The sequence below is a fragment of the Rhodnius prolixus genome, unplaced genomic scaffold (assembly GCF_049639745.1).
Source record: "Rhodnius prolixus isolate KJV_2025 unplaced genomic scaffold, Rpr scaffold_34, whole genome shotgun sequence".
In the NCBI taxonomy this organism is placed as follows: domain Eukaryota; kingdom Metazoa; phylum Arthropoda; class Insecta; order Hemiptera; family Reduviidae; genus Rhodnius; species Rhodnius prolixus.
Genome location: NW_027411619.1, coordinates 607382 through 634898, shown reverse-complemented (window position 1 = coordinate 634898; position 27517 = coordinate 607382). Strand labels below are relative to the sequence as shown.

Here is a 27517-nt window from a genome sequence, read left to right as displayed (position 1 = left end):
AACCCACCACGGCTATGTAATGGCACATGATTAGTCATTAAAAAATTAATGAAAAACGTTATTGAAGCCATCATCTTGAATGGCAAGTTTTAAGGCGAAAATGTGTTGCTGCCACGAATCCCTATGATTCCTACAGATGTGCCAATTGAATTCAAACGCACTCAATTCACAATTAGATTGGCATTCGCTATGACAATCAATAAGTCACAAGGACAAACATTGTCTGTATGTGGCTTAGATTTGGAAACACCGTGCTTCTCCCACGGACAACTATATGTGCGATGTTCTCGCGTGGGAAAACCATCCAGTTTGTTTGTGTTGGCTAAAGACGGACTAACCAAAAATATTGTACACTCTATTGCGCTAAGAGATTAATTTTTTTTTTTTCAACTGCCATAATTGATAGTAAAAATATAAATATTTATTTTTGATGTTTAGATAGCTATCAAAGACTGTTGTTTAAAATGTATTCGTTACTCTAATAAAGATTTATTTATTAACCTAAATAAAACATACTTTTATTCTTTATAATGCATTCGATTATAAATACTTCCCCGCACACTTATAGTAGATAATTATTTTTATTTAACTATAAAAATGTTTCCTAGAAATAACATACATGGCAAAACAACGTTTGCCGGGTCAGCTAGTTTAACTATAAAAATGTTTCCTAGAAATAACATACATGGCAAAACAACGTTTGCCGGGTCAGCTAGTTTTGATATAATTTTGAGTGAGGCAGTTAAAGAGAAATCTCTGGGTAGAGCTAGTGGCGGTATAATGGTTTTATTAAATAGAAGATGTTCTTTTAATTCTAATTTAATTTATAAAGATGATACTATTGTTTTACTAAAGTTAAGAACAAATTCATTTTCGTTTATTTTGGGAGTGATATTCTGGAGGCCAATTAAAATATATGATTTATATATCCCTACATTAGCTGAGCTTCTCCAGAAGATTACTACTAAATATTCTAACTTGCCAATTCTTATAGGAGGGGATTTCAATTCGCGAATCGGTTCTTTAAATTGTCTGGACGAAGATATTTTCAATGGTTCAATTCTAATACCAATTCGTGAAACGTCCGATGTTCATATATGTTTGATCCTCAAAAGGATGTGCGGCCCCCTTGCCTGGAATTTGTCTTTTGGCGCTGAAAGCGCAGCATAGCCCAGTTGGCAGAACTGGAGAAGAGAAAGGAGAGGGGGCTCCAGCTTGTGCCTGGGAGTTTTAGGCAGTTGCCCTTGGGCATCTCAAGAGAGTAGGGATGCCAACGGATTATGTCTGTGTGTCCACCATTGCCAGGATTTTTGCGTCGGTCTGGCTGGTACTGTTTTCGCCAAGAACTGGACAACCCATTAGCCGCCCGGTTGAACGATTTACTTTTGTTGTCTTATGATAAATCAATTTGTGAGTGTTATAATAAGTTTAATTAAGCCAGAAAACATGTCAGCCTAATTAAGTCAGAAAACTTGTCAGTCTAATTAAGTCAGAAAATTTGTCACTCTAATTAAGTCAGAAAACCTTTCAGTCTACTTAAGCCAGAAAACTTGTCAGTCTAATTAAGTCAGAAGACCTGTCGTCTAATTGTCAGAAAACCTGTAAGTCTAATTAATTCAGTTTTATTTATTTGGATCATAATACGTTTAGTATATGAGTTTAAAATTGTAAAAATACCAAATATATTTGTTATTGCATTAGTGAAGGTATTCTGAGTGTTGGTGGCGTCCCCACCTTTCCCTTTCCTTTAGCTTTATTTCATAGTCAAAGATTTTTCAATATTAATAAAAGGGGACGATTATTAGTAGAGCGAATGGAAGATAATGGTTTCTTTATTATTAACGGTTGTGTTCCTCTTGATTTTCCGGCCCAATTTACATTTGCGTCAAGTATTGGTTCTAGTGTGATTGATCATTTATGGATTAATATAAGGGCTATAGACTAAATTACGAATTTTGAAATTCAGAATCTGTTTCTTACCCTTCAACATTTTACTTGTGCACTAAATTTTAAGTTATCTAAAAATTTCGTTATAAAACCAATAAATGAAAAATACAGGCTGAAATATTCTTGGAATGAAGAGTTAAGGTCCAGATTTTGTAAACAGTTGTCTAATTCACATGAGCTTTGTTTTTGTTCAGATGATTGTGATATGTTGAACTTTAACATTTAACTCTGCAATAACTAACTTTGCTATCTCCTTAGGTTTGGTTAAACATTACAAAGTTAAAACGACAAATAATTATTTTAAAAATAATGTTTGGTTTCATGTTGAGTGTTCTCAAGCTAAAGAAGCACTGAAATTAAATTATAAGAATTGGAAACATTCTAAAGATAATAATGTTTTGCTGCAAATTTATATTAATTCACGAAATTTTTATAGAAATCTTATTAAATTTAAAAAGAAGGAATTATTTAAAATGAAAATTGAGCAAATAGGAAATGTGAAAAATTCCAAAGAATTTTGGTCTGTTGTACGTCAGACTTCTCCCATAAAATATGAAAAATCAGTTTCTGACATAAATATTTGGTTCCAGTTCTATCAAGAACAATTCCCACCTAAAATACTTTACGAACCATTTCCGCTGTATTCTAATGAAGTTCTTGATTGTGCTATCTCCATAAATGAATTTAAATGGGTTTTGAAGAAATGTAAAAATAATAAGTGCTCCGGAAGAGATTCGATCCCCTGTGAATTCTATCGTAACCTGCCAGAGGTTTGGGAGCAGTACATTCTAAATTTGTATAATTTAATAATGGAAAAAGAGAAAGTTCCGGTTAGTTGGTCTCACATTAATATGAAAATGCTCTATAAAAAAGGTGAAGTGAGTGATCCACGAAACTACAGAGGCAACCCTCTTTTAAATTCATTGTCAAAAATGTTTACATCAGTCATACTGAATCGTCTTTCAACATGGGTGGAAAATTGCGCACTTTTGCGTGATGAACAAAATGGCTTCAGAGCGAAGAGAGGTTGCAACGATAATTTATTAATCTTATCTTCCTTAATTTCAATAAAGTTATCAAAAAATGTAACTCTGCCATCTTTGTCGATTTTCAGAGAGCATTTGACAATGTAGACCATGGGTTATTGTGGGAGAAACTTATTAAATTGGGAGTAGGTTCTAAAATTACTAATATCCTGTATAACAATGCTAAAATGTCTGTGGTTACTTCTGACGACCAAACCGATGATACCAGCGTATCCTCAGGGGTTTTGCAAGGGGAACCCCTGTCACTCTTGCTTTTTAGTCTCTACCTCTCAGATCTGGTTGATTTCTTCAAGTCCAGAAATGCATCTTAAGTGACATTAGTTAATAATAACAAGATTTTGTTGCTGTGTTTTGCTGATGATGTGGTGATTTTTGCTAATTCAATTATTGATGTGCAAGAGAAACTTTCTGTCTTAGAAAATACTGCAAAATTAACTCGCTAACTGTAAGTGTAAGCAAAACTAAGGTGGTTCATTTTTTAAAAAGTACTCGTGCTAAGAAATTTAGAAGATTGGTAATTAACAACAGTACCTACAGTTAAAATTGTGAATTCTATTATTTATTTAGGTGTTCTTTTTTGCTCATCTGGCAAATTTTAACAAACTTGTCACTACTTTATTTCTAAAGGGAAAGCCGCGGCATCTAAAGTTAAAAATATTTTTAATTAATTCTGGAGCTAATTCGAACAAAGTGTTACGCTCTCTCTGTTGTCGAGAACGCAAAGTATTAGTGTCGCCAGCGATCAGCGGAGAAGGAGGTGGGTGGGAAGAGGAAAAAAAAGACAAAAACAAAACAAAAAAAATTGTTTTGCCGTTTTTCCTGAGTGCGGGGTACACGACGAAACCCAACCTAAATAGAAATAAAATAAAATAAAACAAAATAAGCAAACGGAACTGAAAATAAAGAAGGATTAAAGGCAAACCAATACAAAAACTTAAGAAATCCTTGGCAACCACAGCCTGCGTCCGTGGTAATGAAACCACTTATAATATTGGCTCCTTTACAATTCTGACATACCCAAAAATAAAAAAAATTACCAAAAGATTATTTTACAAATTATGCCTTATATTCAATAATTACAAGGATGAACTCACCAAAAATAAAAATAAATAATAACCGTAATTGAATGACTAAAGTTCCTCAAAAGTTCACAAAAAAAAAAAAATAAAATAAATGGAAGAGTGAATACTTCTTTCTTCTGACCAGCCTCTCCTTGGCAAGCCCCTTTTGGGAATGTACTTTGTCCCTCGATGGAAAAGAGGAGAAATGCAGAAACCCAATTCTCTCCAGTTCACTCAGCTCGCCTCTTGCTAGCCAAAATGGAACTGTCCTCTCTGTTGTGGCCACACTCGACTTGTCGCTCCTGACGACAAAACTCAACTCTCTTTTTTTTCTTTGCCTAGCTTACATATTTTCTCTCCAGGTGCCTTTTTTTAAACTACCCATTCCCACATGATTTAATTGATTTCCATACAGCACTGAATTTAACAAAATAAATAAAAATAAGTAAAATCTTTAGAAGTCGTAATATTTTATAAAAACGAAATCAAAATTTCCTGAACCTCAGGTAGCCACTATTAAAACAGTCACAAAACCCCGAACAACCTCTATTCCGCCATTTTTCTTACTCTTAGGTAATATACTAATTTGAAATTAGTAACATTTTCTCCTCTTTCCCGGAAAGAAAAATGGCGGAATAGGGTGATTGCCAAGACCTTAGAAATTAGATGTTAGATGTAGGAAGGGGACAAGGTATTCGGTTATCGGCTGGATGTAACTTCAAATCTTTCGCCCCCAAGCCCAGTGAAAGCTTTCGTTCTACGTCCTCAAGCCCATAAGCTGCCGGAGACATCCTTTTTTTTCCTGACTTTCCACTTCCTGTACTGTGGTGCCAGTTTGCCCGAACACCATGCAGACGCATCTAACTGTGGATGGGTTTGGTACCACATTAACCGCCCCTTGGCGCACTCCAGAGATCTCCTCCAGAAGTGGTACGTGAGGCCCCCTTTCTTCTTTGCAGCAGAACTTAACCGCAAAAGCACTGAATATTTTTCAAAGTAGTCACATAGGACCAGTCGCTTTCCATTTTGCTTAGCATCTGGTCGCATTGTTGCCGTAATTATCCGCCAAGGCGTTCCGGCAATTTTCGGCTCTTCCTTTGAACCTGTTGATCCTAGCTGACTGGATTTTAGCGAAAGGCATGTAGGACACCTTGCCACATACCTAGCAACATCCGCTGCCATCCCAGGACAGTAATATTTCTCTTTCAACCTCTGCAGAGTCTTGAACGAGCCATGATGACCAGCTATCGCTCTGTCATGGCGCTCAAATAGAAGCTTCTTTCTTTTTGACTTTGGAACAACTAATTTCCATAGTTGTTCTTCTCCAAGTTTTCCTTAGGATCCACAATTCTCTTATATAATGTTCTTCCCTCTATCTTCCAAGCAGGGTAGGCTTCAGGTTGACGGCGTACCTTAGAACATAAATTTCTAAGGCGTTCTTTTGTACATTCAATTGCCGAGATTTCTGCCTTACCCTCTTTTATGGAATTGGACTGATTCGTGCAGAACTCTTTTATCACAGCCAACCATTCTGTCCATTCTGCACTATCCCGGGTGGTCTTTGGGGTTTTTTGCGAGCGGCCCCCTCCTTTACTCACCCCCTCAAAGAGTTTTCCTGGTTCTGCTTGCACTGACAGTTATCTGTTTCTACCCAATCTACGACTGCCTCAGTGGGCTATGCCAGGCGTCTTTCGATTCGGTGGATGGTTCGCAAGGTCGGGCTCCAACAATGACTTCTTGGGAGGAGGAGGTCTATACATTTGCATTCTCTATCGATACTCCTCAATTCTCCGCCCTTTCTCAACTAATTCTGCTAGACTTGAAATCTCTTGTAAACATAGACGGTCCAAATAATACGGGTGTAAATTCCGCAACACAATTCGGAGCGTCTCATGCTCAGTATGCTTTTGGGGAAGTCGATGAAAGTAATTTTTCATTACACTGACGTAAAATCCGATTTTTTCGTCTTCTCCTTAGGTACGGGATCTTATTTCTTCCCATAATCGTTCAGTGTAGTCCAACGGTTCAAATTCATTCCTCATTTCTTGAACGATTTCTTCCCAAGAAGAGGTCTCACGGCTTTTAGCCATATGAGCGCCCTGCCTGAAAATAAGTCAAAAGCTGAATTAAAAAGATCAGCATCACTCGCATTACGGGCTGACTTCATCTTTTCTATGGTTTCCAAAACAACGTGAACGCTCTGGTCATCTCCAGAAAATTTAATTCCCCAGTCTTTCACCGGAACTCGTATTTTCTTAATCACGGGCTCACTGCAAGGATCTGTTCTTTCAACTTTTCCTGCTGGGCCTGGAGTCATTCGTCGGCCAAATTCTTGCAAACATTCCATTGATTCGTCTAAGTAGCCCAGGCGCACATTCTCTTCTTCCTCATTCTCGGTGGAAAGAAGTGTGAGTCTGGAAAGTAGATCGTCTAGCCTATCATCCAATTGACGAGCCACCGGGCTTCCTCTGTCTCCGGTGATATATGCCACCTGCACCCGAATAGCTCTTAAGACCTTGCCGCAACAGTCCAACTCTTCCTTACTCGATCTGTCATCCATTTTATTGGCTATTTGATAATTCCGAAAATAAACCAAAATCAAAGAAAATAAAAATCAATGGTCAAACAAAAAAACAAAAATTAATTAGTCCAAAATCAATGATTTTTAAATCAATAAAGTTATTATCCACTTATACCTGTGAAAATATCAGTCTCCTTTCTTCTTCGAGCCCCACGTTAGGCGCCAAAACTGTTGCGCTCTCTCTGTTGTCGAGAACGCAAAGTATTAGTATCGCCAGCGATCAGTGGTGAAGGGGGTGGGTGGGAAGAGGAAAAAAAGACAAAAACAAAAAAAAAATTGTTTTGCCTTTTTTCCTGAGTGCGGGGTACACGACGAAACCCAACCTAAATAGAAATAAAATAAAATAAAACAAAATAAGCAAACGGAACTGAAAATAAAGAAGGATTAAAGGCAAACCAATACAAAAACTTAAGAAATCCTTGGTAACCACAGCCTGCGTCCGTGGTAATGAAACCACTTATAATATTGGCTCCTTTACAATTCTGAAATACCCCCCAAAAAAATTAAAAAAATACCATAAGATTACGATACAAATTATGCCTTATATTCAATAATTACAAGGATGAACACACAAAAAAAAAATGATAACCGTAATTGAATAATTAAAGTTCCTCAAAAGTTCGCAAAAAAATAAATAACTGGAAGAGTGATTACTTCTTTCTTCTGACCAGCCTCTCCTTCGCAAGCCCCTTTCGGGAATGTCCTTTGTCCTTCGACGGAATTGAGGAGTAATGCAGAAACCCAATTCTCTCCAGTTCACTCAGCTCGCCTCTTGCTAGCCAAAATGGAACTGTCCTCTCTGTTGTGGCCACACTCGTCTTGTCGCTCCTGACGACCAAACTCAACTCTCTTTTTTTTCTTTGCGTAGTTTACATATTTTCTCTCCAGGTGACTTTTTTTAAACTACCCATTCCCACATGATTTAATTGATTTCCATTTAACAAAATAAATAAAAATAAGTAAAATCTTTAGAAGTCCTAATATTTTATAAAAACGAAATCAAAATTTCCTGAACCTCAGGTAGCCACTATTAAAACAGTCACAAAACCCCGAACAACCTCTATTCCGCCATTTTTCTTACCCTTAGGTAATATACTAATTTGAAATTAGTAACACAAGTTAGAATCAAACTTACAGATAGCTTAGTTAAAACCACTGTGGGAGAATGTAGGTGATTTACCAACACAAAAAACACAGTACTATTTAAGCAAAACTGAACCATAGAGAAAATAAGTAAGGACGCTCACCAAGAAAAATACATAATCTCTGCACATGGTTTATTAGTGTCACCCTCTCCCAGGTTGTCTATCGATCTTATGTTCGATACATATCCTAGATGACATTACTGTTATGGGGCTCTCCCACACCACCTTATTATATGCTGGTGGGATATGGACCTATAATTATACCAATCAGCTAGAAACTGTTCAACTTCAATTGTTTAAACAAATTTATTCACTTAATAGAAACACTCCTGACACGTATGTACTTTCAGAATTCAATCTTCTTCCAGTTAAAGTAATTGTAATTCAGTCTATGCTTTCATTAATTATTAAAGTTTTAGATATGTCTCACTTTCGTTTGCTCAGAATCTCCTATAACGCTCTCTTTTATTTAGATAATTCTTTTTCTAGTAAGGATAACAACTGGGTCTCCAATTTGAAAAATATATTTATCTCTGTGGGTTCGTTGGATCTCTTTCACTGTCAAAGTGCTGCTGTACTGAGAAAAGAATTTCACAATCTCATTAACAAATATAAAAATAAATGTGTCAGTGAGGATATTGATTGCATACTCAGCTCCATTATTATTATTATTATTATTTATTTATTTGTTACATGGGCATAGCCCTATACAAAGGAGTTGCTACAAAAAACAAAAAACAGTACATATACAAAAAACAAAAAGAAAAACTTGTACATCCTACATAGCAAACAAAAAAAAAAAAAACAATACCAGTGTTATAATTTAAGTAATAATTAATAGAAATCAAAATCTCTTGCGATAAATGAGTTATTAAATATTCATATAAATCAATAATTCATATTATTAGTTAAACACTGTATTCATTTAGAATAAATGCCCTCAGTTTTAACACATTTTCCACATAATAGTATAATTTTTTTATATTTTCAGCACTGATATTATGAAATAATATTGGAAAATTAAATTGATCAACATCTTGTAAAAAACCTAAATATTTTAAACGAAATTGTAAATATATTGGGCAATTTAACAAAATATGGGACAAATCTTCAAATTGGGCGGTGTTACACAAAGTGCACTTTTCATTTGGATTTAATGTATATGTAATTTTACCAATACTAATCTTCAATACATATTTAGAGGACAAACGTAACTGAGAGAGCAATCGTATAAATTTAAAAGAAATAGGAAAATTCAAATAATTCTGTGGCTCCTGATCATTAAAACTAACGCAGAATAGATTAAACTGAAATTGGAGCTGTGCAATTTGCAAAGGTCAGATTCTTTAAGCGACTTTTTATAGCTAACTAAAAACTGTTTCAACTGCTTCTTCAAACTGGAAATATTGTCATTGAATAAAATATCTGATAGATTTAAAGAAGGAAACAAGAAATTTAATTGTGAAACCCAATTATACTTGGTATTTACTGCATTACGACTTAATTCCAACAGCTTTAGAAAACACAGGAGTTGTTACCTGTCTTTCAAAGAGTGAACATCTATGTCCAGTTAGTTCAGTTTTACTTATGGTTAATTGTGGAGTTTTTCTTTGAAATTTTGCTGAGTTATTGTGGAACTTGTTAGGAACAATTGTGAAAATTTTTTCGAAAATCGATCGAGCGGTTTCCGTGTAATCAATTAAAGTATTAATTGAATTTTATAATAAAATTATATACATTGTGCAAAGGTTATTGTGGTGGGGAGCTTTGTTATTTTGCTTATATTTGTGATTTTAAGAGAGGAGAAAGGGAAGAGAATTTTGCGATATCAGCTGCTCGGACAGTGCCCCCATAACGGACCTTCTCTGACGGGCTTTGTTATACTTTCTCTTTGTGGCTGAGTAAGTCTTATATATTAAAAAAAAAAAAAAAAAAATCTGAAAAATGTCAGAAAGTTTCAATTTGCAAGATATTTTTGACTCTATAAAGCAGTTGCAGTCTGAATTTTGCAATGGAAATGAAGTTTTATCTGACAAAATAAAAAGTTTGGATGTAAGTATAAATAAAGTGCTAGCTCAACTTACAGATCAATCAAATAAAGTTTCTAATTTAGAGAAAATGCATCGTATTTACGAGAACAATTACAAAAGAAACAATTTAATTTTGTTTAATTTTCCTGAGAACCCGAAAGAAAATATATGGGATCTGAAGAAGGAGATAGAACTCTTTTTAAAAAATGTAATTAAAACTACTGTAAACTTGAATGAGATTGATTTTATAAGGAGAATTGGTGTCAAAAAGGGTAACAGACCAATTCTGATAAGATTTATAGCGTACAGGCGTAAAATTGAAGTGTTAAGACAGGAAAGTTATATACAGGAAACCTCGAGACTCAGCATAAATATATTTCCTCTGATAACAGCAGTCTTCAAACATATAAATACGTCACCCAGGCCAGGCCAGACAGTTCTGTCCAACCGCTGCCCGAGCTAAGTTCTGCCCAGACTCTGTCCGTTCAACCTATCAGTAGTGAAGTTCCCTTCCCTTGATATCTTTGTAACCGTTTTATTATATATCAGTTAATATTGTAATAAAGAACTTGTGTTTTAAATAAAAATTATTCTTTATAAAAAAGCCCCTAACGGTACAAAATATATAACTGGCGCCCGATTGCAGAGACTCGAATTGACATAAACGGTCCCTATTTTGCAGAGACTTTAAGTGCATAAACAATTTAATAATTTCCAAAACATCGTACCAAAAGTGATTGAGAGCGAGAGAGCAGAAGACTTCTGGGTCAACATCTATTCAGCATTCAACATCAGGTGGGCAGAACTCAAGCCGTAATTATTTTATTATTATTATTTTAATTTTTCTTTTAAGCATTTGTCTTAAGATTTTGTATGTGCTTTTTATCAAATAGTGTATACATTTTTGTATTGTCCCAAAAAAAAAAAAAAATCTCCGAAAGGAATAACTTTCTTATTTTGACTTGACTATAAAAGTACCGTCAGTTATTCACCAGGTGGATATACAAATTCTTCGTTGGTAACCTCATTGATTATTCCAGTCCCAAAAGGAATAAAATAACCGCATCGATTATTCCAGTCCCAAAAGGAATAAAATAACCGCATCGATTATTCCAGTCCCAAAAGGAATAAAATAACCGCATCAATTATTCCAGTCCCAAAAGGAATAAAATAACCGCATCAATTATTCCAGTCCCAAAAGGAATAAAATAACCGCATCGATTATTCCAGTCCCAAAAGGAATAAAATAATTACTTATATTAATTATTCCAGTCCCAAAAGGAATAAAATAATTATAAGTAAAAGAAAAGTAGAAGAAAAAGTAAAAGAAATAAATTCCCCTAGTTGTTATAAAATCCCCTTGATTACCCTGCCGAAACAATAAATTAAAAACATATAAAGTAGGCAAGGGCATTATTAATTCTTCCTGTCCCTATAAGAATAAAATAATTGTAAGTAAAAGAAAGAGTAGAAGAAATAAATTACCCTAAGTAAGAATTATATAATTGTAAAGAAAAAGTCCCTATACATATACAATATATTTTCCCAAACATTATAAAATCCCCTTGATTACCCTGCCGAAACAATAAATTAAAAACATATAAAGTAGGCAAGGGCAGTATTAATTGTCCCAGTCCCAAAAAGAGAAACATAATTGATATATTGTAAAAATAAAATAAGTCCCCATATAATTATTAATCCTTAAGAAAGTATAATTGATATAAAGAATAAATAAGTTCTCGAATAATTATTAGATTATAAAGACTAAGATAACTTTATAAAGAAGTGTAACGGATATAAAGAATTTATAAAAAGCCCCTATAAGATAAGATAAAGAAAAAAAGCAAATCAGTATAACTGAATAAATATTCTTTTAACAGATAAGAAGAAGGCAAATCAACATATTTTAATCATACAACTGTGTCTTATACTGTAATCACTTGAGCTGTATAAAATGCATACTAATCTTAACACTTCCGACCTGCTACCCCCAGTCCTTACCCCCTATGACCAAACGGATACTCAGACTCCGTGTTCCCACACAAGCTCTTCATTACCACGTATTAGTCACCCTTTAAGAAAAGAAGATTATGATCATATTCCCATATTTAACGGAGACCCTTATGAATTATTATATTTTACCCAAACAGTCGAAGACGTTTATAACGTAACCTGTAGACCCAACATTATAGAAAATTCCACTAATGAATACCTTCTCCTTAATAAAATAAAAGCCAAAATCACAGGATCCGCGCAATCCTTAATTTTAACTAAAAGAATCCACACTATTAAAGAATTATTAGACATCTTAAAAAGAAACTTTTCGTGTTCAAAATCTTTCGAAACATTAAAGTCCGAAATTTATAATATGAAGCCCCATTTTAAAGAACTCCCAACCGACTACCTAATTCGTTTAGAATCTATAACACACCTAATCCATGCCAAATATATGATTGATGGCATTAGTGAAGAAATTATATTAACTTCTATGCAATACTTAGAAAAAGAAGTTATTCACCATTTCTATTCAACTACCCCATGGCAATTGTCCAATCATGTGATGACCTTTAATCCTACGTCTTTAGAAAAATTAAGAGAGACTTTAAACACTAAATGTATGTTCCTAATCGACCAGTTGTACACGAAACCCCAATCATCCTATCGATCCCCCTCTCAACAACCACGTAATCCTCCTCAAAGGAGATACCAGCAGAACCCAACAAGTTATCGTAATCCCAGTTTTCCTTCGACCTCAAACTATCCTTCCCCATTAATGCAAACGCAAACTCCGTATAGACCTTTCCCTAACTCCCACTATAATTCCAGAGACTCATGGAAAAGTAATGGCCCTAGGCCTCCCTACAATCAACAACCTCGTGAACCGAGACCACCCCCAAATTATCAAAAACCTTCGAACCCCCATAAAAAAAATCCAGCTCCCTTACACATGACCACACATGATGCACAAGAATCCCAGATTCAACAATTAACAGAAAGAGTAAACCAACTCGAATCTTTTTTAGACAACGGCAACTCCAACAGTGTAAGTCCGATAGTAAACCCGAAGTAAAAACTCTCCCTTATTGTAGCGACCATCTTCAATACAAATGGCTAATTGATACTGGGTCAACCAGAAATTATGTTACACCAACGTCAATACCCCCCAATACACCCGTTCACTCTGAACATTTTTCCATAATAACTCCAGCAGGAGCCAAAAGCGGAAACTCTTATATCACCCTTAATTTACAACCTCACTTTGGAATTAGTCACACCGCTAAGCTTTATGTGTTTCCTTTCTCAGACGACTATAACATGCTTCTAGGAAAAGACACCATGACTGAACTCAACGTAGTTCTCAATTTTAGAACTAATTCAATAACATATCCTGGCGTCACCATACCTATAGAAAATTCGGAAAATCATAACACCCAACTACATATTACACAACACAAAAGCATATCCCAAAGCGAGATTGAAAAACTCATAAGAACAGAACATATGCTCCCCAACGAAAAAGAACCTTTGTTAAACCTACTATCCAAATACCCTAAAATAATACGTCTCGAGAACGATAAGCTCAGTTCAACTAACCTTCTTAAACATGAAATTAGAACGGAAGATGAGGTACCTGTATATTCTAGAAACTATAGATACCCATTTGTGTACAAGGAGTTAGTACACGAAGAAATAGAAAAATTACTTGATAACAAAATAATACGTCCCTCCAATTCTCCCTACAACTCCCCTATATGGGTAGTGCCCAAAAAACAGGATGCTTCCGGTAAAAAGAAAATACGTGTAGTTATTGACTACCGAAATTTAAATAAAAAAACTATAAACGATAGATTCCCTTTACCCAATATTGAAGACCTCCTTAACCAATTAGGCAATGCCAAATACTTTAGTGCTATTGACCTTGCATCTGGTTTCCACCAGATTGAAATGGAACCTAATTCTATAGCGAAAACCGCCTTCAGCACAGATTCTGGTCACTATGAATTCCTCAGGATGCCTTTCGGATTAAAGAATGCTCCACCTACCTTCCAGAGGGCAATGAACAGCATTTTTGCCAATACAAGAAATATATTAGTTTATATGGATGACATTATAGTATTTTCGGAAACAATCAACGAACATATCACAGATTTAGAAAAAACTTTCCAAATATTAGAAAACCACAATTTAAAAGTCCAACTTGACAAAACAGAATTTTTCAAAAAAGAAATTCAATTTTTAGGCCACATCATTTCCTCAGAAGGAATTAGACCTGACCCCAATAAAATATTAGCAGTCAAAGAATTCCCCATACCAAAAACACAAAAACAAATTAAACAATATCTCGGCCTCACCGGATATTACCGGAAAATGATAAAAAACTACGCGAAGATAGCTAAACCCCTAACTGAAAAATTAAGACAAAATAGTGAATCCATTGACATAAGCGATGCCTACATCGAGTCCTTTAATAAACTTAAAAATATGTTAATCAACAGTCCAATTCTGCAATTCCCTGATTTCAGCAGAACATTCACCCTAACCACAGATGCTTCTAATTACGCCATAGGAGCAGTCCTATCCCAGAACACATTAGGAAAAGATCTCCCAATTTCATATGCATCCCGCACATTAAATAAAAGTGAAGAAGCCCTAAGTACGATAGAGAAAGAACTGTTAGCTATCGTATGGGCCTGTCAACATTTTAGACCCTACCTGTACGGCAGAGATTTCATCATCTGCACAGACCATAAACCCTTACAGTATTTGCATAATATGAAAACCCCTAGTGCTAAACTCCTAAGATGGAAAACCCAGCTTTCTGATTATGATTTTGAAATAAAACACGTAGACGGAAAAACCAATTATGTAGCCGACGCGCTATCAAGAAATCCTATCCCCTTAAATATCCTCTTGAATGATAGCAGTGAAGACTCCCTAGACGACATACCCTTATTAAATCCAAATGAAAACTTAGATGACATCGACCCCTTTGATCCTTTAGAGTCCCCATTTATTGAGCAAACATTAACCGAACTATTAGAATCCCCAAGAGAAGAAGAAATCTCCAAGATAATGGATGAAATCAATCCCCCAGAAGAAAGGTGTGAACCTTCAGACCCTATAGACCTAGATGAACTCGTATCAAAAACCCTAAATGAATTAGATGAATCAAATGAATCAGATTCCCCAAAAGAGAATAACGACCTTACAAATGAAGAAATTCCCTCCGGAGAAATTGCTCCAGATATTGTCCCGAATCAAATAATTATACTCCCAGATAATAACAAATGTGTCAACATAGAAAAACACCAAATCCATATCAACATTGGCAATCCTGCCAACAGTAAAAGAAAAACATACTTCGGCAATCGAAGTAGATTAATTTGGCAAGTAGCATGGCCACATAAAGAGACACTCACTAAACATTGTTTAGAATTCCTAAAACCCAACACCACATACGGCATTTATTGCTCTAATCAAGCTGTAGTAATGAACAATATATTAAATGATGTATTCCAAATATTTAAAGATATAGTAATAACTACATACCCCACAATCCGTATAAAAAGATATTTTAAAATTAATATAGATGTTGAAGAAAAGGAAGACCAAGTAGAATTAATTAAAAACCATCACCTCGGTAAAACATGCCATAGAGGAATAAACGACATATATAAAAGATTAAAAACAAAATATTATTGGCCCCGTATGACAGATACAATCACAGAAGTAATTAACAATTGCGACACCTGCAAACAAATTAAATATGAGAGGAATCCTCCAAAACAAAAATTCCAGATAACACCTACCCCAAGCAGACCCTTTGAAAGACTTCAAATTGATACCCTATTCTTTTCTAATCACCTAATATTAACTATAATTGACTGTTTTTCGAAACGAATGACAGCCTATATAATCACTTCCACGAATAGTACAGAAGTAATTGATAAATTAAGAGATTACCTTAGTAACTTCCCTACACCCAGCGAAATCCAAGCTGATAATGGTAAAGAATTCGCCAATAAAGGATTCGAATCTTTCCTAAATTATAATAATATCTCCCTTTATCTAACCACTCCGCACCACCATAATTCCAATGGACTCATTAACCGAGCTCATTCAACCTTTATAGAATTACTTAATCTGATCCGTATCGAAGATCCTAAGATACCTTTAAATCAAACTCTAAAGCTAGCAACCATAGCATATAACAACACTCCAAATAGTACACTAAAACTTAGCCCCAATGAAATCAGTTTTGGCATAACAACTCTTACAGAACAAAAACAAACAACCATTTTTGAAATTCAAACTGATGAATATCACAAAGAAAAACAACTCATACATAAAGTAATTAAGGAACAAATAGAAAAGGAAAAAGAGGAAAGAACTAATTTACTAAATGAAAACAGAGAAAATGTAGAAATTCCCCCAGGAAAAATTTATATAAAAACCCATAATAGAAACAAAGCTAAACCAAGGTATAAATCAGTAACATATGATAAAACCAAACAAAAAGTCTTAACTGGCAAAACCAAGAAAACCAAAATCCACCCCTCACAACTTAAACGCCCAAGAAAATTTGAAAATCATTCACGTGAACCTTCTTGTTCGCAGGCAACCACACAAAAGAACGAAAATGATCGTCCTCCTGATTCTCCTAAGCCTGGAACTAGTGGCAACTCATAAAGTTACCAATTTAAATAAAAGTCCAACTCCCAATTAAAACCCCCTTAACGGAAACTTATTTTCTTTTGTCCTATCCCTATGAGCACTTGAATCAGACCTTTACTATAATTACTTCCCCTTCATTAGTCCTGAAACTTAACAAACTATACACAGCTCATTGTGAACTATTATTAAACAATTATTATTGCAAGAATGCCACTATCATTCATAATGAATGTACAAATAACTTACTAAATAATAACATTGAAAGCCAATGCAAAAAGGTAAATATACCCAAACCTAACCCTTTCATAAAATATGTTGAAGCCGTAAATAAATACTTAGTATATGAAACCCCTACTGTAAACATTGATAGAAACAATGTAAGTCTTACAGTTAGCATTAAGAACATTGCTTTGTTAACTTTAGAAATTAATGAAAAAGTAACTAATTGTAAACCTTTATATATCTATAATGAATTCGAGCACATGTTAATTAATCCTTCTATCCCTGATCAATATGATCATCTTAATATTTCCTTCCTTGACCTTCACTACTTAAATATTAAAATGTTACCCCTAGAGGAACTAGAAGAGGAATCCACCTCAGACTACACTACAACTTTATTCATCATCGCCATCATAGCTCTCTGCCTCTCAATCACTCATCTAATCATCCGTTATAGAAGAAAAATCTATAAAATTGTAAAACTCTTTAATAGAAGTGAGCCCCAGCAACCAGAAGACAATTCAACAGATGCTTCAGTGACTCCCCTGCCACCAGTTCGTACATCAACAATGGCAGCCTACCAACAACATCTCCAAATTCGATGAACTCCTCACACTTCCAAATTTCGTGAGGACACGAAAAACTTAAGGAGGGAGGAGTTATATACAGGAAACCTCGAGACTCAGCATAAATATATTTCCTCTGATAACAGCAGTCTTCAAACATATAAATACGTCACCCAGGCCAGGCCAGACAGTTCTGTCCAACCGCTGCCCGAGCTAAGTTCTGCCCAGACTCTGTCCGTTCAACCTATCAGTAGTGAAGTTCCCTTCCCTTGATATCTTTGTAACCGTTTTATTATATATCAGTTAATATTGTAATAAAGAACTTGTGTTTTAAATAAAAATTATTCTTTATAAAAAAGCCCCTAACGGTACAAGGTATATAACTCTGGCGAAAAACTTAAAAGGTTCAAACTTGGCTTTATCAGAAGATTTTCCAGAGGAAATAAGAAAAATAAGGAAGGCATTGTATCCCTATTGGAAGGCGGCTAGGGAGGAAAATAAAAGAGCCTATATGAGATATGATAAACTGTTGGTTGACAATAAGTTTTGGAGCTTAGAAGAACTTCAACGTGGGAGTATCACTAATGTAAATTACGCTTCAGAGAGTGAAAAAGATGACTCCTCATTAACTGGAACTGAAAATCTCTCCGATGGTACACTTAGAAGGTGGTTGCAAGAAGGAAAACTCATGAAGAAAAAAAAGATAAACAAAAGAAAAGCCGACGGTTCTCCTGGGAAGGGTTCGCCTTTTCGTCGCCCACGATCAAGACAAATTTCCCCTAAACAGGTTGAAGAAAGTAAATGATAGAAGTAGTCAACAAAATATTTTGGTGAATGGTTCTGGACTGTCTGAAAGGTATTTTAGTTTAGTTATATGGAATATGAGAGGTTTTAGTAATTTGATTGATTTAAATTTCATAAAATTTGATATTATTGGGCTGGTGGAAACGCATTTATTAAATACTCAGCTCCAGATACAACTGTTTATATAGATCCTGAGCTACACTCGGATTACCAGAGCCATATCTGAATTGGAAAGTAAATATTAAAAAAGTGAGAGTGGTAGTGCAATTAAGGCTTTGCAATTTATCCAAAGCAAGATTCTATATTAATGACACCTATTATGAATTTGATGAAAAAAATCTTTGCCTCATTTGTAACTCTTTTTCTCTAGATTCAGTTGTTCATTTTCTTTTTGAATATAGCTCACTGTTACCCATCAGAAGTCATTTTCTCAACTCGTACCATTCTTTAAATGAATCTAAAATTGATAACCTTCTCAAATTGTTAGATATAAATAGTGTACACCAATTTAATGACATTTACAGTTTTATGCACCAAGCTCGGAAGCTCAGAAGTTCTTTGCTTTTAGAGTGATAACTGTTGAGTAATTTACGGGTATGTTTAACTAATTAAGCTATTTTTCACTTATGTACATATGTCAACGATTATGTTTTAGTTTTCCACTTTTTACCTCATAAATAATAGTTTCATTTATTTTATTACTATATTTATTAATGAAATGTTATTTTATTTATTTATTTTACTTATTTTACTCTCTATTTTGTATTTTTCATTTATTTACTTTTATTTTATTTTTTACTATTTGTACATTTTTGTTACAACTCCCAGCTAAAGGTATTATTTATTATTTAAATAATAATAAATATCAAAAAATACAAAAGTACTTCTCTATAAAACCCTGATTCGTCCTGTGTTAACATATGGCTCCGAAGCCTGGGTGAAACAATAGACAGGTTACTCGGGCATCATTTCTACGCTAAATCGGAAGATACAAGATTTTCAGCACTACGTTTCGCGAGAATAGAAAACTATGTTTAAAACCGTATAATGAACCAAAATATATGCCGGCTAAATCAACGGATATATATTTGAAGTCATGGCTAAACAATTACTATCCGAATCGACCCGACGATCTTCAAAATTTAAACTCATACGATTTCTGTCGTTATCACGACCTTTCCCGCGATCAATTAGAAGGCGAAAACCGAATAAATTTAAAAAATAATGTTATTTTAAGAAATCGCGGCAAACCTTACGTCATTCAACATCCCATTCACAAAACGTTAAATACAGAACAATACTGCAATAATAATACTTATTATTATCCTTTTACTTCTTTTTAAACCGTGGCGAAATGAATCGGACATTTTAAAAGGTTTACGGACTTACCAAGAAGCGTTTGAACATTATTCCGCGGAATTAAAAGAGGCCATGACATATCACGACAAATGAATTATGATTGAAGAAGGAATCAAAGAACTTCAAACTAAAATTGCGAAATTCTAAGAAGTGAATTTCATTAATTTAGAAGAGGATAATATTATCAGAGAAGTGCAGAATGCAGACGTGGCGATGTTAGAAGTTTGCGCGGCTATGTACACTAGCATTGACGATCGCGATAATAAATTTAATTTAAACGAAGATCAAAGCCGGATTTTTAATAAAATGACTAAAACTCTTATCGACCAAAGTCATAATAAATGCAATATTCAAATTAAATTATTCGTCTCTGGTGTAGGCGGCACGGGTAAATCGTATCTCTTAAAAGCGTTAAAAGTTTGGATTAATAATACATTTCCGCCTAAGAAAGACACTCTTCAGTGGCTATAACGGCTCCGACCGGCCTGGCTGCATATAATGTAAATGGCGTCACCATTTACCGGCTTTTATCGCTCCCGGTTTAGCACCAACAAACTGCCGAATGTAATAAATTAAACGTTGAAAGTTGTCGGGCGATTATACACGTTCTTAAAGATTTGAAATTATTGGTAATCGATGAAATTAGTTTAGTTATTCTTCTTCGGTTGAAGGAAATTGCGAAAAACTAGTGAACCTTTCGGTAATTTTAATATCTTACTTTTCGGAGATTTGTTATAATTGCAGCCCGTTAAAGGAAATCAAGTTTTTAAAAAGATAACCTGTATCGAATGTAAATCCAAACTCGGATCTATCGGTTCTGTTGATCTTTGGTCGATGTTCGAATAAGACGAATTAAAAATTAATTAAGACAAGAAAATGATAAAAGCTGCTTTGTAAATACCTTGCTCAATATTCGGTCGGGTAATATCTGCGAAGAAGATATTGCACTAATTAACTCTCGTGTTCTGCCAAATAACGATTTAAATAATGTTATTTAAAACCTATAAATAATTAGTCGATTCCGGTAAAAATCCGTTATGTCTCTTCGCGACTAAAGCTCAGCGCACAACTTTTAATAAACTTTATTAGATAAATTCGCGAAACAAATACTGACAATAGATAGTATCAATGAAATTGATTTTAATTTCAAACTGTCAAATAAAAAAATTAAAGATTTAAATTTGTTAATTTCTAAAATTTCGAAAGACGTCTCCCGCACAGTTAATTTATCTAAACCTATAAACATTTATTTGTGGGCGCGAAAATAATGAGTAAAAGAATCATTGATGTTGCTAACTGAATTGTAAACGGAAAACAAGGTGCGATGAACGGTTTGTTTAAATTCGTAGATTCTTTAATCATTATCGTGAATAACAAACCCTTTTCTTTAGAAAGGGTAAAAGCGCGATTTCAGTTAGTAAAACATATTTAAGTGCACAGGTAACAATTTCCGGTGACTCTTTCGTACGCGGTAACCATTCACAAATCTCAAGGCTTAACCTTGGATTGTTTATTCACGAGTTTAGGAAAAGAAAATTAACCAATTCTGACGGCGTTTCATGTTATGCAAATGTTGTTGCACAGTGTTTAATTAATATAGATCGCGTTAAATTTAATCTAAAAAATAATCTGTCCAATAACATAAAAATAAGATTTCCGGATCCAAAATCTCGCGATAATTACAAAACAGTTTGTGTAACGTGCGAATTATTTATTTTTTACGACCGGAATAACTCTCGGTATAAACGAAACAAATACTAAAGGACTCCGCGAATTACTTGCTCACGATAGCGACATAAACTTCAACGCTAATATTCAGCAAGACGCGCAAGAATTTCTATCGTTCGTAATAAACGCTTTAAAAACAGAAAATTATTTTCCGAGCAATTCATTTGATTGTACAGTTAAATTCGTAAGAAAATGTTTCAATTGCAATAATTATTAGGATGACGTTCCCATTAATCCTGAATACTTCCTAGAATTAGGGGTTGTCCAAAAAAACGAGCCGGTTAGTTTTCTAAACTTATTAGATTATAAATTATCGGATATAACGTGTTCTGAATGCGGAGAAAATGAAATTTATTTTATAAGTAAATTAAATTCTGTATGGGATTATCTAATAATAATATTAAAGCGTTTTAAAGGAAATCGTGTTTTAAACGAAATCCGTCCTTTCGATGAAAATAATGTTGAAATTGACGGTTTTAATTTCACACTGGCGACCGTGATTTACCACTACGGTTTGGGCCTTAATTCTGGCGTTAAAAAGTCAAAATAATTGATGAACTTTGTTAAATGACGAGATTATTAATTATAATTTTAAATTTAATCCGTGTTTAAGAGACGCGTACATTTTATTTTTAAAAACAAAAGCAATGTAAAAACTAAAACAAACCCGATATATTTTAAATTTAAAATATTTAATTTCGGTCGTTAGAGAGCCAGCAGGTAACGGACATTTGGACTGACTGCATGTGATTTTTATTTAATGATAAAAAGTTTTTCTTGTCCTTTTACGAAGAAAACTTTACTTACACACTAGTGCCTGCCACTAGTTAATTTAAATAATATGTGGGTTTGATAAATAATAAAACTCGCTAAATTTGTAAGTAATAACCTGATTTATTAGCACATTAACATTTACTAACAACTAACGCTATTCATTAGTTATCACTTACAACAGTCCCAACAGTTTACTGTTACTCACTACGTAACGTCACAAAACTGTTCCACGACTGACCACTGGTCCGCACTGCCCCGAATTGCACTAGTCTCAGTTGCACTAACACAGCTCTACTCACTAACTGACTAACCGCCTAACTAGCTAACACTGAAGCACTCCGCAACACTGACTCTCTCAAACTGTTTCTTCCAAAGTCTCTCCAAAACTGTTTCTCAAAGACAAACTGAAAACTTCACTAAAAACTCTGTCTAAAAACTCTAATAACTATAAACTGCAAAAATGACTTCGCCAGCTGTGTCTGCCTCCCTTTAACTGCGACTGCCCCATTCCGTCTGTGTCACGCCCACCGGCCGGTCACTGGCTGAGGAAAACACATGCTGCCACCACCTCAACTGGGGCCGCTCTCCTCTAACCTTCTGTCTTACTCCAACTCCGTCTGTCTTGCTCCCACCTGCCGCTCATTGGCTGGAAAACACATACTGCCACCACCCCAACGCCTCCTCCAATTGTTTGTCTCACTCCTACCTGTCAATCACTGGCTGGGAAAACACATGTGCCACCACTCCAACTGAGGCCTTTCTCTTAGCTGGCTTTTACACAGCGGTGGACCGTTACAGTCTACGATCACTAAACTCATACAACAATCTAGCCCTTTTCTTTTCTGCCTCAGGTAGAGACCGGCCTTTTGTTTACCCAGTGTCGGCCTGTTACCGACTTTGGTCGCTTAACTCCTAGAACAATCTAGGTCTTTCTTCTCTGGCCAGGTCAACTTCGTTACAATATTATTAATCTGTTTGTGCATGTTTCTGTTAAAAAAATCATTGATGTAAAATTTGTTTTTCGCAATGAGTCTTTTTTGTCCCGAAATATTTTTTTTCAACTTTGTGAATGAAAATACTTTAATGTTACTTTGTTTTTTTTTTTGTTTTTTTTTGTAAGAAATAGTCCATCCTATTCAAAGAAGAAATATATTTCATTGTTATTTACATTTATATTTGTGATTAAAACAAATTCTATGTCATATACAACGATATTTATAAGTTAATTTCTTTATTTTATTAATTTGCATGTTTTGAACAATTTTACTCTATATTTATACATTTTTGAAATTCTACGTACCTATAGATGAATCTTTCACAGCTGATACTAACTCCCTAACAAAAACTTACAATTAAAAAGTTAAGTGTAAGGGTAGATTGAATGCCAAAAGGTACATAAAACAAAATGAAAATTTTTCTTACCGTCAATAAATTTTATTAAATAATATAATTGCCATTATTAATGATATCTTGCCAGCGTGAGGGAAATTTGTGTATTTTATTTTTGAAAATGTTTTATTTTTTGATGCGAAAAATTGCACCAGTGCTTGTTTGATATTCTCTTCATTTTTAAATGTTTTGCCCTTCAAACATTTTGTAAGGACAAAAACAAGTGATAGTCGGAGGGTGCTAAGTCCGGGGAATATGGTGGATGCGAAAAAAATTTCCAGCATTTTTCTACAATTTTTAGAGGTGTCCCTAGTAGATATAAAGTGGGGATCCTGGCACAGGGCAAAGAGCCAGGCCCCCCAGCCGCCTCTGGTTTACAATATCCTTACCCCTCTCCATCAACATTGTGCAGGTAGTCCTCCTCACTTGCAGCAGCAGCTCAATGTGAAGTATGTAAAAAGTCTTTTAGTAGTGGGAAAAATTTAACACGGCATAGACTAACTTGTTCAAAATCCTATACTTGTAAATATTGTAGGAAAAAATTTCTCAGCCATGCAAATGGTATAAGACATGAAACAACTTGTCTTGAGGAACCAAAGAAAAAGAAGTTCCACCTATGGGAACCGAAAAAAGATGAATTATATTCTGATCAACGGGAAGAGATTGAGTATGAAACTGCGTTTAAACATAGATTGAAATCTTGGTTCTTTAGCTGCGTTACGTGTCAAGATCTGCATGAATTTCTCTCAAACATTAGAGGTAAAATTATAGACAAAATTAAAAAACTACTTGAAAGTTATACTGCAATTAAAGTTAACATCATGGTGGAGTGTGTTTTCGTAAATACTCTCGATGAGGAAACTGATAGATCGTTTAAGACGAAAAACAAGCCAGTGTTTCAAGCAACAGATGTAGCAGAGTTTATAGAAGAGGAAATTGCCTCAATCATTGTGGAAAAGGAGGAAGCTCAAATGAAGAAAAGCGGATGGTCATTGAAAAAGGTTAATGGCCTGCGGCTACGAATTAACAAGTATTCGCCGCTCTCCTTCAAGGGCAGTTCCTACATAGCATTACCGGAAGTACTTGAGAGGAAAAAGGCTTGCATCAATGTTAAAAATAATGACTTTGAGTGTTTTAGATATTCTATACTGGCAAAACTTGTGGGCAAGAATGCTGCACGCATGAGTAAATACAAAAATCTAGTGCATGGCTATAATTTTGATTGCATAACATTTCCAACTCCGCTCTCTAGCATACCGATATTTGAAAAAATGAATAATATCTCCATAAACGTATTCGGTCTTGAAGAGAATAATAGTTTATTCCATTTAAAGGTTGTGAAAGAGGAACTAGCTGATCATAGGGATTTACTTTGCTTAGCGACGATGAAGGTAGAACTCATTATGTGTATGTGAAGAATTTTGACAAATTGATACGATTGCAGAAAACTAGACGGAAATGTGGGATAAAAATGTGTAAATGGTGTTTCACACATCAGACTCTAAATGGGGAGTCGGCAGAGGAAAAACTAAATGAACATTCCAGATTCTGCACTGAACACCAGGTTGCAAGAATCGAGATGCCTGTGAAAAAGCCCTACCTTCAATTTGAACATGTGGAGCGAGTGCTGCGGGTGCCGTACGCCATTTATGCAGATTTTGAGGCAATATTACAACCTGTGATTGGGTGTGACCCTAATCCTCAAGATACGTATACAAACATTTATAGTAAACATATTCCTATGAGTTTTTGTATTTATGTGAAGGAATCTGCGCAAGTGTGTGACGTACCCTCATCATTACCCAAAAAACCATACATCTACATAGGTGGAAATGCAGCAGCACATTTTGTAGAATGTTTAAAGAGAATAGCTGAAGAGATATTAAGATTGTATTCACTTCCAAATACTGCCATGGATATAAGTGAAGAAGAGGGAATTGTCTTTTCAAAGCGCACGCACCTGTCACCTATGCAATCAGCAAATAGAGGAAGGCAAACAAAGGTGAGGGATGATTGTCATATAACTTGTAAATATAGAGGTACTGCGCATGATTATTGCAATTTAAGGATTCAAAATCCCACTTTTATACCCGTCCTGCTGTATAATTTAAGCGGTTATGATAGTCACTTTATTGTTAAAGAGTTGGGCTTTGTCGAGGAGACTATTGACTTTATACCAAGTAGTAGTGAAAAGTATATTTCCTTCTCTGAAAGTATCAATGGTGGTAGAAGAAAACTGCGATTTTTTGACATGTTTCGCTTCATGCCATCCAGCCTAGATTCTCTAGTGAGAAATCTCTCAGAGTTGGAACAATTGAATAGATTTTTCCCCTCAAAACATGCAGATTTACTGACTAGAAAAGGTATAGTTCCCTATGAATACGTATCCGATTGGAACAAACTTGAAGAGACCTCACTTCCGCCTAAAGAATGTTTCTATAGCAGGCTTAATCAAAGTGGCATTAGCCAAGAAGATTATGAACATGCAGTTAATGTGTGGAATACATTCCAGTTTAAAACTTTGGGACAATATGAAGATCACTACCTTCTCTTAGACAATCTTCAATTAGTTCTGTTTTTGAAAATTTTCGCACAATTACGTTGAAAAATCACAAACTTGATCCATGTCATTATTATACAGCTCCTGGATAAACATTTGATGCAATGCTAAAATTTACAATCGTTCGTTTACAACTGTTGACCGACTACGATATGATACTGCTACTCGAGAGGGGTGATCAGTGGAGGCATCTGTCAGGTTTCCCATAGGTACGCTCTCGCCAACAACCATTACATGACTGATTATGATGCGAATAAGGAGAGTACATTTATATCTTACCAAGACTGTACGAATTTGTATGGAAAAGCTATGACAATGTCTCTACCTAATGGAGGATTTCAATTGGTACCCCCAGAGACTTTCTCCTTAGAGTCTGCACAAGATGATGATGCTGTTGGATATATCCTGGACGTTGATCTGGTATATCCAAGCCAACTACACAAGTTACACAACAATCTACCCTTTCTACCAGAAACTATTACAATTAATAAACACAAGAAGCTAGTTCCACATTTAGGTACGCGTAGTAATTATGTTGTTCATTACGTTACTCTACGTCAAGCGTTAGGGCATGTTTTGAAATTGGTGAAAATTAATCGTGTACCAATGATTAATCAATCTAAATGGTTAAGTCCGTATGTGGAATTTAATGCCGAGCTTAGAAAGGGGGCTAGTAATGATTTTGGAAAAGACTTTTTCAAATTGATGAATAATGCAATTTTTTATAAAACAATGGAGAACATACGTAAACGGGTGAACATTCAATTGGTGTCTAGTGCGAGGAAAATTGAACGTTTAGTAGCTAGACCGGATTTCATTGATCGTACAATAATTGGTGAGAACTTGGCCGCAATTCACATGGCTAAAAAGTCTATTGTATTCAACAAACCAATTTATGTGGGAATGAGCATTTTAGACCTATCAAAAACTGTAATGTATAATTATCACTATAACATAATGGTACCTAAATACGGTGTAGAGAAATTAAAACTCTGCTATGTCGATAGCGACTCTTTCACATACTTTCTAAAAACCCAGGATTTTTATAAAGATATGTCAAGTTTATTAGATTATATGGACACATCTGATTATCCCGCCAACCATCCCTGTTATTCCATCAAAAATAGAAAAGTTATGGGGACATTTAAAGATGAAATGGCGGGTAAGATAATTAGAGGTTTTGTAGGGCTTAGAGCCAAAATGTATTCCATCGATGTAGAGGGGGGAAAAATATTAAAAAAGTGAAAGGAATTAAAAGTAGTTCTGTGCAAAAGACCATATGTTTCCAAGATTATGTAGACTGTTTGTTCTCTAAAAATGAACATAAAACTTTGATGAGTGTAATACAGTCAAAGAAACATGTAGTGCATACTAGTGAAATAAACAAGGTATCTTTATCACCATTTGATGATAAAAGAGAGATCCTTGCAGACAATGTTCAAACATTAGCCATAGGTTATAAGGCATCTATGTAATAATCACCATAATTATTTGTAAAATAAAAAATATTTTATAAGGCATCTATGTAATCACCATAATTATTTGTAAAATACAATTTTAAAAAAAAAATGTGTGTTTTTCTTTCTCCTCCAAAAAAAAGACAAGTTTTCAAATAATCATTTTTTATTTT

General features: G+C 34.7%; 2 protein-coding genes across 2 annotated transcripts in view; both read left to right on the top strand.

Annotated features, from left to right (window-relative positions):
* The window catches only part of LOC141457603 (uncharacterized), a gene marked incomplete at its 3' end in the record, with an annotated part of 667626 nt that overhangs the window by 218354 nt on the left and 421755 nt on the right, over positions 1-27517 (top strand). The gene's annotated exons all lie outside the window — the stretch shown is intronic.
* The window catches only part of LOC141457600 (uncharacterized), a 189861-nt gene that overhangs the window by 65508 nt on the left and 96836 nt on the right, over positions 1-27517 (top strand). The gene's annotated exons all lie outside the window — the stretch shown is intronic.